This window comes from Rattus norvegicus, chromosome 2 (assembly GCF_036323735.1).
Source record: "Rattus norvegicus strain BN/NHsdMcwi chromosome 2, GRCr8, whole genome shotgun sequence".
In the NCBI taxonomy this organism is placed as follows: Eukaryota; Metazoa; Chordata; class Mammalia; order Rodentia; family Muridae; genus Rattus; species Rattus norvegicus.
In genome coordinates, this window is record NC_086020.1 from 23884303 (window position 1) to 23897494 (window position 13192).

Sequence of the window (13192 nt, forward strand, 5' to 3'; positions counted from 1 at the left end):
CTTGTCAGAAGCACACATCCCAATTCCACGGCGGCCCAGTGTCTCTAGCTGCTGCAGACTCTCTTAAACAGGTTCAGAAGTTCAGTCCATTATCATCAGGGTGGAGCAGCGTCTAGGTAGGTGTGATGTAGGCAGAGCCGAGAGTTCTATATCTTCATCTGAAGGTTGCTCGTGGAAGACTGACTTCCAGGCAGTAGGAGTATGGTCTTAAAGCCCACACTACAGTGACGCACCTACTCCAAAAAGGCCACACCTCCAAATAGAGCATTCCCTGGGCCAAGCATATACAAACCATCACAATGTGATCATGAAGAAATAAAGTTTCAAAGTTTCATAGATATGAGAAACAAAGTTATAAAAACAAGGTTTTGAGAAATACATCTGGTGGTATGCCCAGTGATATGATAAAGTTTTGGTGATCAAGATTCTGACTAAGCTAATTAAGACAAAACAATAACAACTGTTCTTGGAGAAACCCTCTACCTCTCCCTGTGGTAAATTCCGAGAACAACCGCAAGATGTCATCCTGACCCTGCCCGACCACTCAGTTCACCCCGCCCCCCCTCTAAGAGACGTGCCAACTTAGCCCTTTCCCAGTGATTCTTCAAGGCCAGGTGTAGGGCTGGAGGAGGAAAGTGACTAATTGAGCCAAGAACAGCCCCTTGAGCAGGCCAGCCAATACCTGACCAGATCCCTTGTTCTGTGTACCACCAATGAGAATAGGTCAGCTAACCCTGTTGCTGAAGTCTGCCCTCTGTAACGAATAAAAGTTGTGTGCTTTTTGGGTTCAGGGTTGCCTCTCCCTGCATGGATTAGCAACCCCACATACATGGATTAAAAAACCTCATGCTATTGCAGCGGTCACTTTGTCAATCTGTGCTCTGTGGGTTATGCTCCCGAGGTAAAGCCACAATCACAACGTGTGTATAGTCTATATAGTAGTGTGTATACACAATATATGTATGTGTGTCTGTATATATATAATAAATATATGTATGTGTATATTCACAATATATATGTGTGTACACAATGTATGCATATGGGTGTGTACAATATGTGTATCTGTGTATATCTACAACCAATACATGCATGTGTATATATACAATATATGTGTATATACAATGAATGTGTATATATGTGTGTGTTTGCATAATATGTGTGTGTGTGTGTGTGTGTGTGTGTGTGTGTGTGTAAACTTAAATAGAAAAAAGGAGAATTAGGTTTCCAATGCTGTCTGTTGACACTAAACAGAACTTAAGCATGAGACACCAACATGGTACATTCACTCTGTTTTTAGGTGAAATCACTGTGACCTACCCTTTCCAAGCATCAGTACACTACTCCCCCCTTGCACTGTGTTTCAGAATGATGGCAATATCTGGCCCAGACGCCTGAGATCCATGTAAAATAGTGATAACACTTTTGACTATCCAGAGAATTTAGCAATGGATAGTCAGAGAGTTTGAGAGTTTTAAGAACAAATTCACACAAACATACTAATTTATTGAAAACCAGGCACTAATGCATAGCAACCATCACAAGGAAGATATTTTATTAACAAAATAAAACAGCAGCCTATATATGTGCGCGTATATTATGTATAACACTATTACTTTTTAGAATCATGCCAGGTAGAATTTGAAAGCAACAGAAAAAATATCGATGAATCTTCCAGATCAGTTTTTATAATGCCACAATGTTCTCTTTAGATACATATAATCAGTGTAAATTTCTAATGAGAGAATCCACTCAGAGCTCAGGCTCCCGGCAATTACGTGGCTCCTCCTGCTTCTCACCCCATTCTGATAATAAGGTGCTCTGCTGTCCCCCCCTCTTCCCTGAAGCACGTTCCTGGGGATTTTGTTGAGCTAAAATTAGTTTTTCTCTTTAGAAGCTCTCTCAAAGACACTCCAAGAAAAAAATTCCCAGAGATGTGATGAATTCATTGCAGATACTGTGCAACCCCTTCCAATAAGGAAAACTGTTAGGTAAATCTCTGACCTATAAACACTGAGCTCAGGGACATTAGTTTTCCTATTGTCCTGACTATTAACAGTTAGAAACAATAGTTAGAAACAAGGTAGCACGATGCTACCCATAGCTGAAGTGTGACAGAGCAAGTCCTGGTCACAGAAGTATGATCACTGGGAGTTTTAAGTTTAGGGCTCTTGAGACAATTGCATGTGAGTATTTTGGAAGTAAGTAAAGGATTGCACTAAGGTCAAAGGTCACAGTTTCTTCCTCTCTCCGATTCCTTCCTTTTTATTTCAGAGACAGGGTCTCACTATGTAACCTAGGCTAGCCTCAAACTTGAAGTAGCCCTATGGGACTATGGGCTTTCATCATGAAGCAGGTAGACTGCAAACTCAAGGCTGGCTAAGCTACAAAGCAAAACCCTGTGTCAAATAAAAACAAGAAAGTAATCATGGTAATAGCAACAACAGCACTGTAAAAACTTAGTGGGCTTTTCTAGACAAGAACGCCTAGAAACCCAGGGGAGTTCAGGGTCCTGAAAGCAGACTGATACCAGGAAAGGCAGGGGCTCTGTGTATGAGATGGAACCTGGTATATGTATATGTGTATGAGATGGATAGGTATATGAGATGGCTATGTGTATGAGATGCTATGTGTATGAGATGATATGTGTATGAGATGATAGGTGTATGAGATGGCTATGTGTACGAGATGCTATGTGTATGAGATGATATGTGTATGAGATGATATGTGTATGAGATGATATGTGTATGAGATGATATGTGTATGAGATGATATGTGTACGAGATGCTATGTGTATGAGATGATATGTGTACGAGATGCTATGTGTATGAGATGCTATGTGTATGAGATGATATATGTATGAGATGATATGTGTATGAGATGATATGTGCATGAGATGATATGTGTATGAGATGATATGTGTATGAGATGATATGTGCATGAGATGGTATGTGTATGAGATGATATGTGCATGAGATGATATGTGCATGAGATGATATGTGCATGAGATGATATGTGCATGAGATGGTATGTGTATGAGATGATATGTGCATGAGATGATATGTGCATGAGATGATATGTGCATGAGATGATATGTGTATGAGATGATATGTGTATGAGATGATATGTGCATGAGATGATAGTGTATGAGATAATATGTACATGAGATGATATGTACATGAGATGATATGTGTATGAGATGATATGTGTATGAGATGATATGTGCACGAGATGATATGTGTATGAGATGGAGGCTGAAGCTAAGCCAGCCATTCTTTTCTCCTTCCAAACAGAAAAGTCAAGTTCCTTGGAGCTTCAGACTCAGGAGTCCTTTAGCCTCCTTCCTTCCTGCCGGAGGTGAATTCTGCTCAGGACTTATTGAGATGTAGAAATGTATGTACCTACCTACATAGTAATACCTGTAATAGTTATGTAATAACCAATGAATATGTTTGTGACCAAAATATCCTACTTCTTAATATTATTTCACATATATTATTCTTTATTGCAACTTCCTCTACATAATATTCCATCTTGTTAACAAATCACAGTGTGTAAACGTTACACCACAATGAAACACTTGGATGATTTTCCAGTTTTATACTATTACACATTGCGCATACATATTCTTCCTTATGGCTTATCTCCCTACAGTAACATTTATGACTGTGTTAAAACAGTAGGAATATTTATATTGCCTATCACTTCAAAAGAAGATTCAGTTAACTTTTGTTGCCCCAATACAAACTGCATTGTAAAGTAACACTGTCTTAATATTGCAACTTTGCAATATTTCATCTAAACAGTACGCAGCATCTTTTATAAGGTCCTAGGCAACTAGCTTAGGTTTTAAGCCACTTTCGACATGACCACTGAGATGTGAGGATGCGAACTGAGAAATGACCGACTTGTTGCAAAATGACACGGGGAGAAGGGTTGTGCTTGACTATCTAGAACACTTGTAAATATATAAAGTATGTCCTGACAGGTAGGGCAAGAGTCTGTGACTTTTCAAAACTAGTATGCTTCAAAGCTCTAGTTTCTAGGAACAGGCTTGTATTATCTGACATGAGTCTCTTCTACAAGCTGCTGGTTGAGTCTCAAAGGGCCACAGAAGTAGGCCATAGAAAATCAAATTAACTAAAGCTCATATTTGCCTGAGCTCCTGCATTGATCGGTGTATAGTGTTAACATACACCTCAGAAAAACTCTATTTACCCTGCAAAGGGTCTGAAAAGGAATATCAAGGAAGTGGCTAGTGAGATGGTTCAAAGGTTAAAGGGGCTTGCCATCAACTGTGACTATCTGAGTTCTATCCCCGGGAACTACACAGTAGAAGGTGAGAACTGACTCCAACCAGCTGTTCTCCGACTGCCTGACCTCCACACAAACAATGATAAAAACTGAAATACAACGAAAAATTGAAACAGGAATATTAAGTCTAGATATCGACCTACAGAACTGTATCTTTGATATCCTGATATGAAATTTACTCACAAACAAGGTGGCATCCAAACTTTCAACACGAAGCATAGTATGAAATAAAAAACAAAAACGAATGTGCACACGCCGACTCACATAAATGTAATAAGCAGTAAACATGCTTAAGACACACACATTTCCTCTTATTCAATTTTCTAAGTACAGAATGACATCCTGGGATGTTCTCCATAAAGGCCAGTTCATCCAAGCTCCATCTCTCCTCCTCCGCCACAGGGCAGGGATGGGCTCAGCCAGCCTGCCTGGAGCAAAGCAAGGCCCTAGAAGGCTCCTGCCCCAGCTTACTACCTATGTGGGAGCATGCCAAGTACTCAGGGAAGTAAGAGATGTGTCAGTGAAGTCTCTTATGCAGGGCTGAGAGGTTCTGACTTCTATGATTTACACAGCTTCAGAACTTGTTAAAAAAAAAACACACTGTTTTCAAGCAAAGTGGGTATTCAGAGAAACATATATTATAGAGATAATTTCATGTCTGTTATATCTTCACTTTTCAAATGTTTTTGTTTATGTGTACCTAAACACTATATACATGTCATTTTCAGTGTACTGTACAAACTGGTGATCGTAAATGAAACTACTACATAACTCTCTTAGATGTTTTCAACGGAAGATACATACCCACCATCATTCACTGAAAAACACACAAACTCTTGGATCTTTTATTTTTCTCTCTGTCATATTTCCATCCTACTTTTTATCTCAATATATATTTTATGTTTAAAATAATTTCATTGATCTTTATGTAAAGCTTAAAACAAATATATATAGAGAACATATATATTTTTCAGAAAATATTATATTGAGTATCTGATTTAATTGGCACTGAAAATTTTCACTAGTACTTAGTTGGTTGAAATAACAAATATATTTAAATTTTAATAAGGGAGGAAGCATACAAAGCAAAAGTAATTTTTGAAACTACGAGTAAAAGCATCGTATAGCATACATAAGTATTAGCACCTATTTTCATCAGTACATAAATATTTTCTATTAGTACAGTTTTTCATATGTATATAAATCACCATGACCATTTCAATATCCTACTATCATTATCCCCATCTTATAGATAGGAGAAGAAAGCTTAGATGGCTCCTCGGAGACTCTCTGTCTCCATATCCGAAGCACTTACCTACCTCCTCTGCTCCCTTATACTGAAAAGTATAATCTGGGCCGTGGGGTGCCATAAATGAAGTTGCCAAGTTACTGCTTGTTCAGTGTCCTGGTATGAGCAAAGCTCAAAGGGCATGGGGCAGGGGTGGAAGGGGAAAATCTCTGCTTCAAGTGTCTCCACAGTCAGGGTTTTTGAGCGGGTATCTATGAAAGTTGGAGATATAAAATCATTTCCCTCAAAGCATTATTCTCCTATATCTATTCAGAAGACAGTGTGAATATCAAGGGAACACCCCATTTTAAGGGCCGATGTCTACTCAATCTGAGATACAATAGAAATTAGAGAAAGTTTTGTAAGTCATTTTAATGCTTTTGAAACTAATTTTAATTAAAATTTAAATCATTTTAACCCCTGAATTTCATCTTAAAATGGCAGTCAGTGCCAACCTGGAATGACATGAATGCTAAAATGTAACAGCATGGTCGTAATCATAACTATAATCTACATGGTTGGCTTATAATGATGATATGCAATGCATGAGAAGACAGCAGGTCAATAATAGAGCTGTGCACACAACGCTCCTTTCAAACTCGGTATTTGCATTTCTATTACTGAGATCATTTCCTAATAATGAAGTTGCCATGAGAGAAGCCCCATTACTAAGGAAGCAGGGTTACAGAAACAGCATTATTAAAGCATCGCTGTGTACAGGAACTTTTATTAGGATGATACAAGTTATACATCATTGTAATAAAGTTCCTATTATAACTTTAATTGCGTAAAGCTTGTTTAGATATAGCAATGTGAGAGCTGCAGGACTTTTAATAAACTATCAAAATAATGCTCGGGTAATAGGATTGTTTAGAATATTAATACTTCAGGGAAGACCAAGCTCACTAATGGATGGCGTTTATTTCACTGATTATACATGGTCTATCAAAAATTAAAATGGAAAAAAGGGGAAGAGATGAGACATGATCTCTGATGCAGTATGCTAATATATGCGTGGAAACACATGCATTAGCTCTCCTTAATATAACAAATCAATATCTCCAATTCATTTGTTCATTCAATGACTATAATAATTAAAAACTTTAGTGCTCAGGTTGAAGGCCGGCTGGCAATCCAAATGCTAGCAACACAGTGAGAAAACCCACAGACATGCTGACATATGTTGAGAAGTGCCTGTCTGAAAAATGAGAGGCACACGAGCTCTGAGAACTTAAATACACACAGGCACACATACCTTGAGTTGACTTTACATGATTAATTCCTTCCCTTCAACCAAGAAACAGCGTTACACGTCACATGCGTACTCACTCTAAGACGCTTGTGCTCACTGTCTGTGATATTGTGATGCTTCAGAGTCATAGCTGCAAGTTAAAATTGTACTAAGGTCCAAAACAGGGGACTTTAGTATATGGGCTATTTGTTTATACTTCTTGATTATCTTTTCAAATGTTCTCTAATAGAGTCAGTCTTGGGCTGTTCTGTCTGGAAACATGCAGAGCATCCACCACCAGAGTCCGCCAGAGAGCCATCCACCACACAGTAGGCATGGAGACTTTATACCTGCTGCAGCCCTGGAAACAGGCAGAGACTGGCATAAACTGAGGAGATGGAGACTATGGCCAGCGCTATGGCCACTGCACCCTCCCACTCTATAGAGTAGCCAAGGTCACTGGTTCTAGACTCTTGTGACATGTCTAGGAAGCAACGGGGAGGGGGAGGGGGGCTCATTTGCAATCTGCTTGAGGAGCGAAGTGTTTTCCTTCATAAGAAAGCGTCTCCTTTCCACAGCCTTCTTCATCTGGTCAGCTTAAAACCCAGGATGTTTCTCTTCCCTGCTGACTCACGTGATCATAGGTGACTGTGAGCAGAAGCTCCTCTGATGTCACAGCTCTCAAGTCTTTGCGTTAACTGAGGGGCACTGTGAGAGCTGGTATGTTCGTTTGTAAGATTACAACATTCCCCTTCAAATATGATCTAGTCAAACTACTTTGCACTGGCAACGAGGAAATCTATTTCTTGAATTCGCAAATCTTGGAATCTTTTACTTTGTACTTTTTCATATTGAACAAGTACAGGGCTCAGCGGTGTCAGCTGACGAAACATCTGCCTGTCTGCCACGTTGCTGACACCCGATTATTTGTAGAAATAACAGTTTTCATGCATAAGACAAAAAGTTTAAACCATGTAATTTTGAAAAATCCAACTTAGGCATTCCTTTGGTTTTACAATTTACAGCAGACACAGACCTTTTTCTTTAACTCAAGGAAGGAGAGCAACCCCTTCTGTCTAATTGAGACCTCAGAGAAACACCACCTCGCCACGGCGACGGGAAGAGCGTCTCAGATGGACGCCTTCGGAGGCTCAGAAGTAACCTTCATTGAAGGAGGGGTTTTGGAATCTATGTTCACTTCATTGCTCTTATCCCCTTATTTCTCCAAAGCACCATTGAGCATCTCACAAAGCACAGCTTCCACCAAACACCCCCATTTCCTTCTACCACTGGAAGACAAACAGACCCCAAACAGACTCTGGCAGGCACCTCTCCTCAGGCCTTCTTTGCTTTGGGTTCTTCATTTTCTCCTTTTCCATTCAATACAGAAACTCAGATACTAACATGACATCATCCCTTGCTCAACCCTTTTGGGAACAGAAACCTCTTTCAACAACCAATCAGAGCCGTGGGTCACAGGATAATGCCTGATTAATGTATTTGGGTTTTGCCTGGCTAAAAATCTATACCTATATGATAAAGTTCCAACTGCGAAGCCCTCTATTTCTCCTGCAACTTGTTCCAGACAATTTTTCCAGCCTGCCTTTTAGACTATACCTAATCACGAATTGAATGAAGGCTTCATTGCGTATCCACCACTTGCCAAACCATAATCTAAGCCCTAAATACTCGCTGGCAAACACAACCACAAAGGTTCGTGTGTTGCTCAGTGGTTATTCTGGGTCGAGTTATATCTGAGCTGCCGCTGTTCATCCTCACAGGTATGCTGTCCCAGTTACAGAAGGCTGGCTTTGCCCACACTGTATATTTCTAACATGGTTTGCTCTCTGCAGCCATTATAGCTGGCTAGCATTTTCTTACTGCTGTGCTGGTCTTTCTAACTGAAAAATTCTCTCCATTTCAGCTCACAATAAAGTCTATTTTAACTACAGCCAATGAATGTCTTCTGGGAGGAAAATTAGCTGCTCCCCCCAGGGATGAGCTCCCTTATTGGTTATCCAGTACAGAATGGTCAGTACCAAAGCAATATATATACAAACAACAAAAACGATCTCACTAAACTGTATTATTCAGACATACACATACATACACACATATGCATTGTATACATACACATGTATGTGTATGTACTGTACATCAATAATAAAAGAAGCTATCAACTGGAGAGCAGGAGACACAGGAGTGCCTCAAAGGAGGGTGGCTGGACAGGACTAGAAGGAGAAAAGACAAGAAAGGAAGGGATGTGTTCTAATTAAACTATACACATATTTAGGGGCTCGAGAAATTACTCAGTGGTTAAGAGCACTGGATACTCTTCCAAAGGACCTGGGTTTTCTTCTAAGACCACACTCAGTCAGTCAAACACCAGTTCCAGGAGATCTCATGCCCTCTTCGGGACTCTGCACACATATACAGACATGCAGGCAAAACACCCATACACACAGACTAAAAATAGATAAAAATCCAAAAAGCCCATTTTAAAAACATCTCTCTGTATAATCTCTATCAATGGTCTATGACTTTACCATGATTACATGCACCACCACGTGTAAGACTATAAAGTTCTATTGCGGTCTTGTGTAGTACTTTTTAAGATATTTTTATTATTTAAAATTAGCTGTGTGGACATATGCATGTGAGTGCACGTATCCCTAGGAGCCAGAGACATTGAATCTCTCTGAAGGCGGAGTTAGAGAGTTTGTAAGCTGTTCAACATGGGCGCTGGGCCTTGAACTGGGGTCCTCTGCAAGAGCGGTACAAGTAACTGTTGAGCCATCTCTCCAGCCCAGTTATGGCCAACTAGTATCAACAGTATCATATTCTCATTGACCGATTCTTCTGTGTTATCTGCGTGCTACTGCCCATCTTTGGGGAAAGGAGCTCACTCTATAGCTCTCTGGTCCCGAACAGTGCCATTTCTCACCGAGCCTTGTATACCAATTCCATAGATCTCTGTTTGTTAGTTATTGATGACGGACTGCAAGACATGACAGTGCTGGGTGATGAAATTTATCTCTCACATCCAGGGGTGATCCATAGAAACTTCAGAGAGTCTCTCTCTGCCTCGAGACTGTGATGCACAACTTAGCAAGAGCCTAAGTGTTGTCATTCCTCATTCTGGTGACAAGCCACAAGTGTGCAGACACCGGCATGCAGACGGTATGTAATAAGATTATTTATATTCCAACTAATAACATTCTTCTGACATCTGCATACAGTAGAGGCTGCGTGCATTCTTATCTGACCTAACCTTCGTGCTTATATGGAATTTCAATCTCTGGAGGCATCAAAGGGCATCTTAAAAAAAGCGACGGAAAAAACAAAACCCGATAGCAGATGATAATGGTGTATGAGCGTGGCCTTGTTTGGTGCTATTAGTCACTGCAGATGTGTCTGCTATCTCTCGTCTGCATCTATATTCTCGCCACTGGCTCTTTACAGAGTAAACAAATGCTGCTTATAAATGTCCGTGCACAGCCTGTCTGCGTAGGGCTTTCTAATCCTCCAACCTGCCTAACAGACTTAAAAGCCTTGTTAAAGCCAAGTATATGGCATACAAATTACAGCACCATTCTGAGGACTGTATCAGGGACGGTGTGGCTAAACTTCTTAAGAGTGACACTTGTTTTCTTTGAAACCTAAAAGAATGACATGGCCTGACTGTTATCTTGGCACGCACAGTTCTGCTCGTACCGTGTAACTGCAGTCAATGTGCCTGAGAGTCTAAGGGATGTCTTCCACTCCCAAGAGCCCACTTGGGGAGTAATTAGCCTTAGTGGTAGATTTCAATAGAACTATGATCACTGCCAGATGGCCCACCAAATGATGACTGCTTCATGGGATAAAAGCCATGGATCTCTCTATAAATATAATACTATAACTCCTTCATGAACTATATAATATAGTTAATTTTAAATTTGGCAAATTTTTTAATGAATACTAGGTTTCATTATCAACCTGAAGTAAAATCATTAATATTAGCAATAGCTAATATGCACAGTGTGACTACATTCTATGTGCAAGGAATGTTTATTAGTTCATGAAGTGACTGTGAGAAACTGAGGCATAAAAAGGCTCAGTATCTCCATCTTTTTTTTTTACAGTTCTTTTTCCCCCCATCTTTATTAAACTGGGTATTCTTATTTATATTTCAAATGTTACTCCCGTTCCCAGTTTCCAGGCCAACATCCCCCTAACCACTCCCCCTCCCCTTCTTCATGGGTGTTCCCCTCCCCATTCTCTCCCCATTACCGCCCTCCCCCCAACAATCCCATTCACTGGGGGTCCAGCCTTGGCAGGACCAAGGGCTTCCCCTTCCACTGGTGCTCTTACTAGGCTATTCATTGCTACCTATGCAGTTGGAGCCTAGGGTCAGTCCATGTATAGTCTTTGGGTAGTGGCTTAGTCCCTGGAAGCTCTGGTTGGTTGGCATTGTTGTTCATATGGGGTCTCAAGCCCCTTAAGCTCTTTCAGTCCTCTCTCTGATTCCTTCAGTGGGGGTCCCGTTCTCAGTTCAGTGGTTTGCTGCTGGCATTCGCCTATGTATTTGCTGTATTCTGGCTGTGTCTCTCAGGAGAAATCTACATCTGGTTCCTGTCAGCCTGCACTTCTTGCTTCATCTATCTTATCTAATTGGGTGGCTGTATATGTATGGGCCACATGTGGGGCAGGCTCTGAATGGGCGTTCCTTCAGCCTCTGCTCTAAACTTTGCCTTCCTATCCCCTCCTACGGTATTCTTGTTCCCCTTTTTAAAGGAGTATAGCATTCACATTTTGGTCATCCTTCTTGAGTTTCATGTGTTCTGTGCATCCAGGGAAATTCGAGCATTTGGGCTAATATCCACTTATCAATGAGTGCATACCATGTGTGTTTTTCTGTGATTGGGTTACCTCACTCAGGATGATATTTTCCAGTTCTATCCATTTGCCTATGAATTTCATAAAGGCATTGTTTTTGATAGCTGAGTAATATTCCATTGTGTAGATGTACCACATTTTCTGTATCCATTCCTCTGTTGAAGGGCATCTGGGTTCTTTCCAGCTTCTGGCTATTATAAATAAGGCTGCTATGAACATAGTGGAGCACGTGTCTTTGTTATATGTTGGGGCATCTTTTGGGTATATGCCCAAGAGAGGTATAGCTGGGTCCTCAGGTAGTGGAATGTCCAATTTTCTGAGGAACCTCCAGACTGATTTCCAGAATGGTTGTACCAGTCTGCAATCCCACCAACAATGGAGGAGTGTTCCTCTTTCTCCACATCCTCGCCAGCATCTGCTGTTACCGGAGTTTTTGATCTTAGCCATTCTCACTGGCGTGAGGTGAAATCTCAGGGTTGTTTTGATTTGCATCTCCCTTATGACTAAAGGTGTTGAAATATCTTTAGATGTTTCTTAGCCATTCGGCATTCCTCAGCTGTGAATTCTTTGTTTAGCTCTGAACCCCATTTTTTAATATGGTTATTTGTCTCCCTGCAGTCTGACTTTGTGAGTTCTTTGTATATTTTGGATATAAGCCCTCTATCTGTTGTAGGATTGGTAAAGATCTTTCTCTAGTCTGTTGGTTGCTGTTTTGTCCTAACAACAGTGTCCTTTGCCTTACAGAAGCTTTGCAGTTTTATGAGATCCCATTTGTCAATTCTTGATCTTAGAGCATAAGCCATTGGTGTTTTGTTCAGGAAATTTTTTCCAGTGCCCATGTGTTCCAGATTTTTCCCCTTTTTCTTCTATTAGTTTGAGTGTATCTGGTTTGATGTGGAGGTCCTTGATCTACTTGGACTTAAGCTTTGTACAGGGTAATAAGCGTTGATCAATCTGCATTCTTCTACATGTTGACCTCCAGTTGAGCCAGCACCATTTGATGAAAAAGCTATCTTTTTTCCATTGGGTGGTTTTGGCTCCTTTGTCAAAAATCAAGTGAGCATAGGTGTGTGGGAATTTCTGGGTCTTCAATTCTATTCCACTGGTCTATCTGCCTGTCTCTGTACCAATACCATGCAGTTTTTATCACTATTGCTCTGTAATACTGCTTGAGATCAGGGATAGTGATTCTCTGGAAGTCATTTTTTTTTTGAGGATAGTTTTAGCTAACCTGGGTTTTTTGTTATTCCACATGAATTTGCAAATTGTTCTGTCTAACTCTCTGAAGAATTGGATTGGAATTCTGATGGGGATTGCATTGAATCAGTATCTTCCTCTTGATTGACATTTGATAATTCATTTGGGAAATCTAGTATTAGACCAAAGCAGTCTTGGTTTTATGCCTGCATATAAGTGTATGGATATTATGCCTGCATATAAGTGCATTGCATGCATGAAGTGCCTGCAGAATCCAGAAGAGGGCA

The 13192-nt window shown here is 40.4% G+C and overlaps 1 protein-coding gene across 11 annotated transcripts in view; it reads right to left on the reverse strand.

Moving 5' to 3' along the window:
- Atg10 (autophagy related 10) overlaps positions 1-13192 on the reverse strand; it is a 289765-nt gene that overhangs the window by 40608 nt on the left and 235965 nt on the right. The window contains exon 1 of one of the 11 annotated variants that reach the window (XR_010063662.1): positions 1-13192. This exon is cut by the window's right edge and continues 33344 nt beyond it. The exons of the other annotated variants lie outside the window; for them this stretch is intronic. The gene's annotated coding sequence lies outside the window, so the exon portion shown is untranslated. 11 annotated transcript variants of the gene reach the window in all.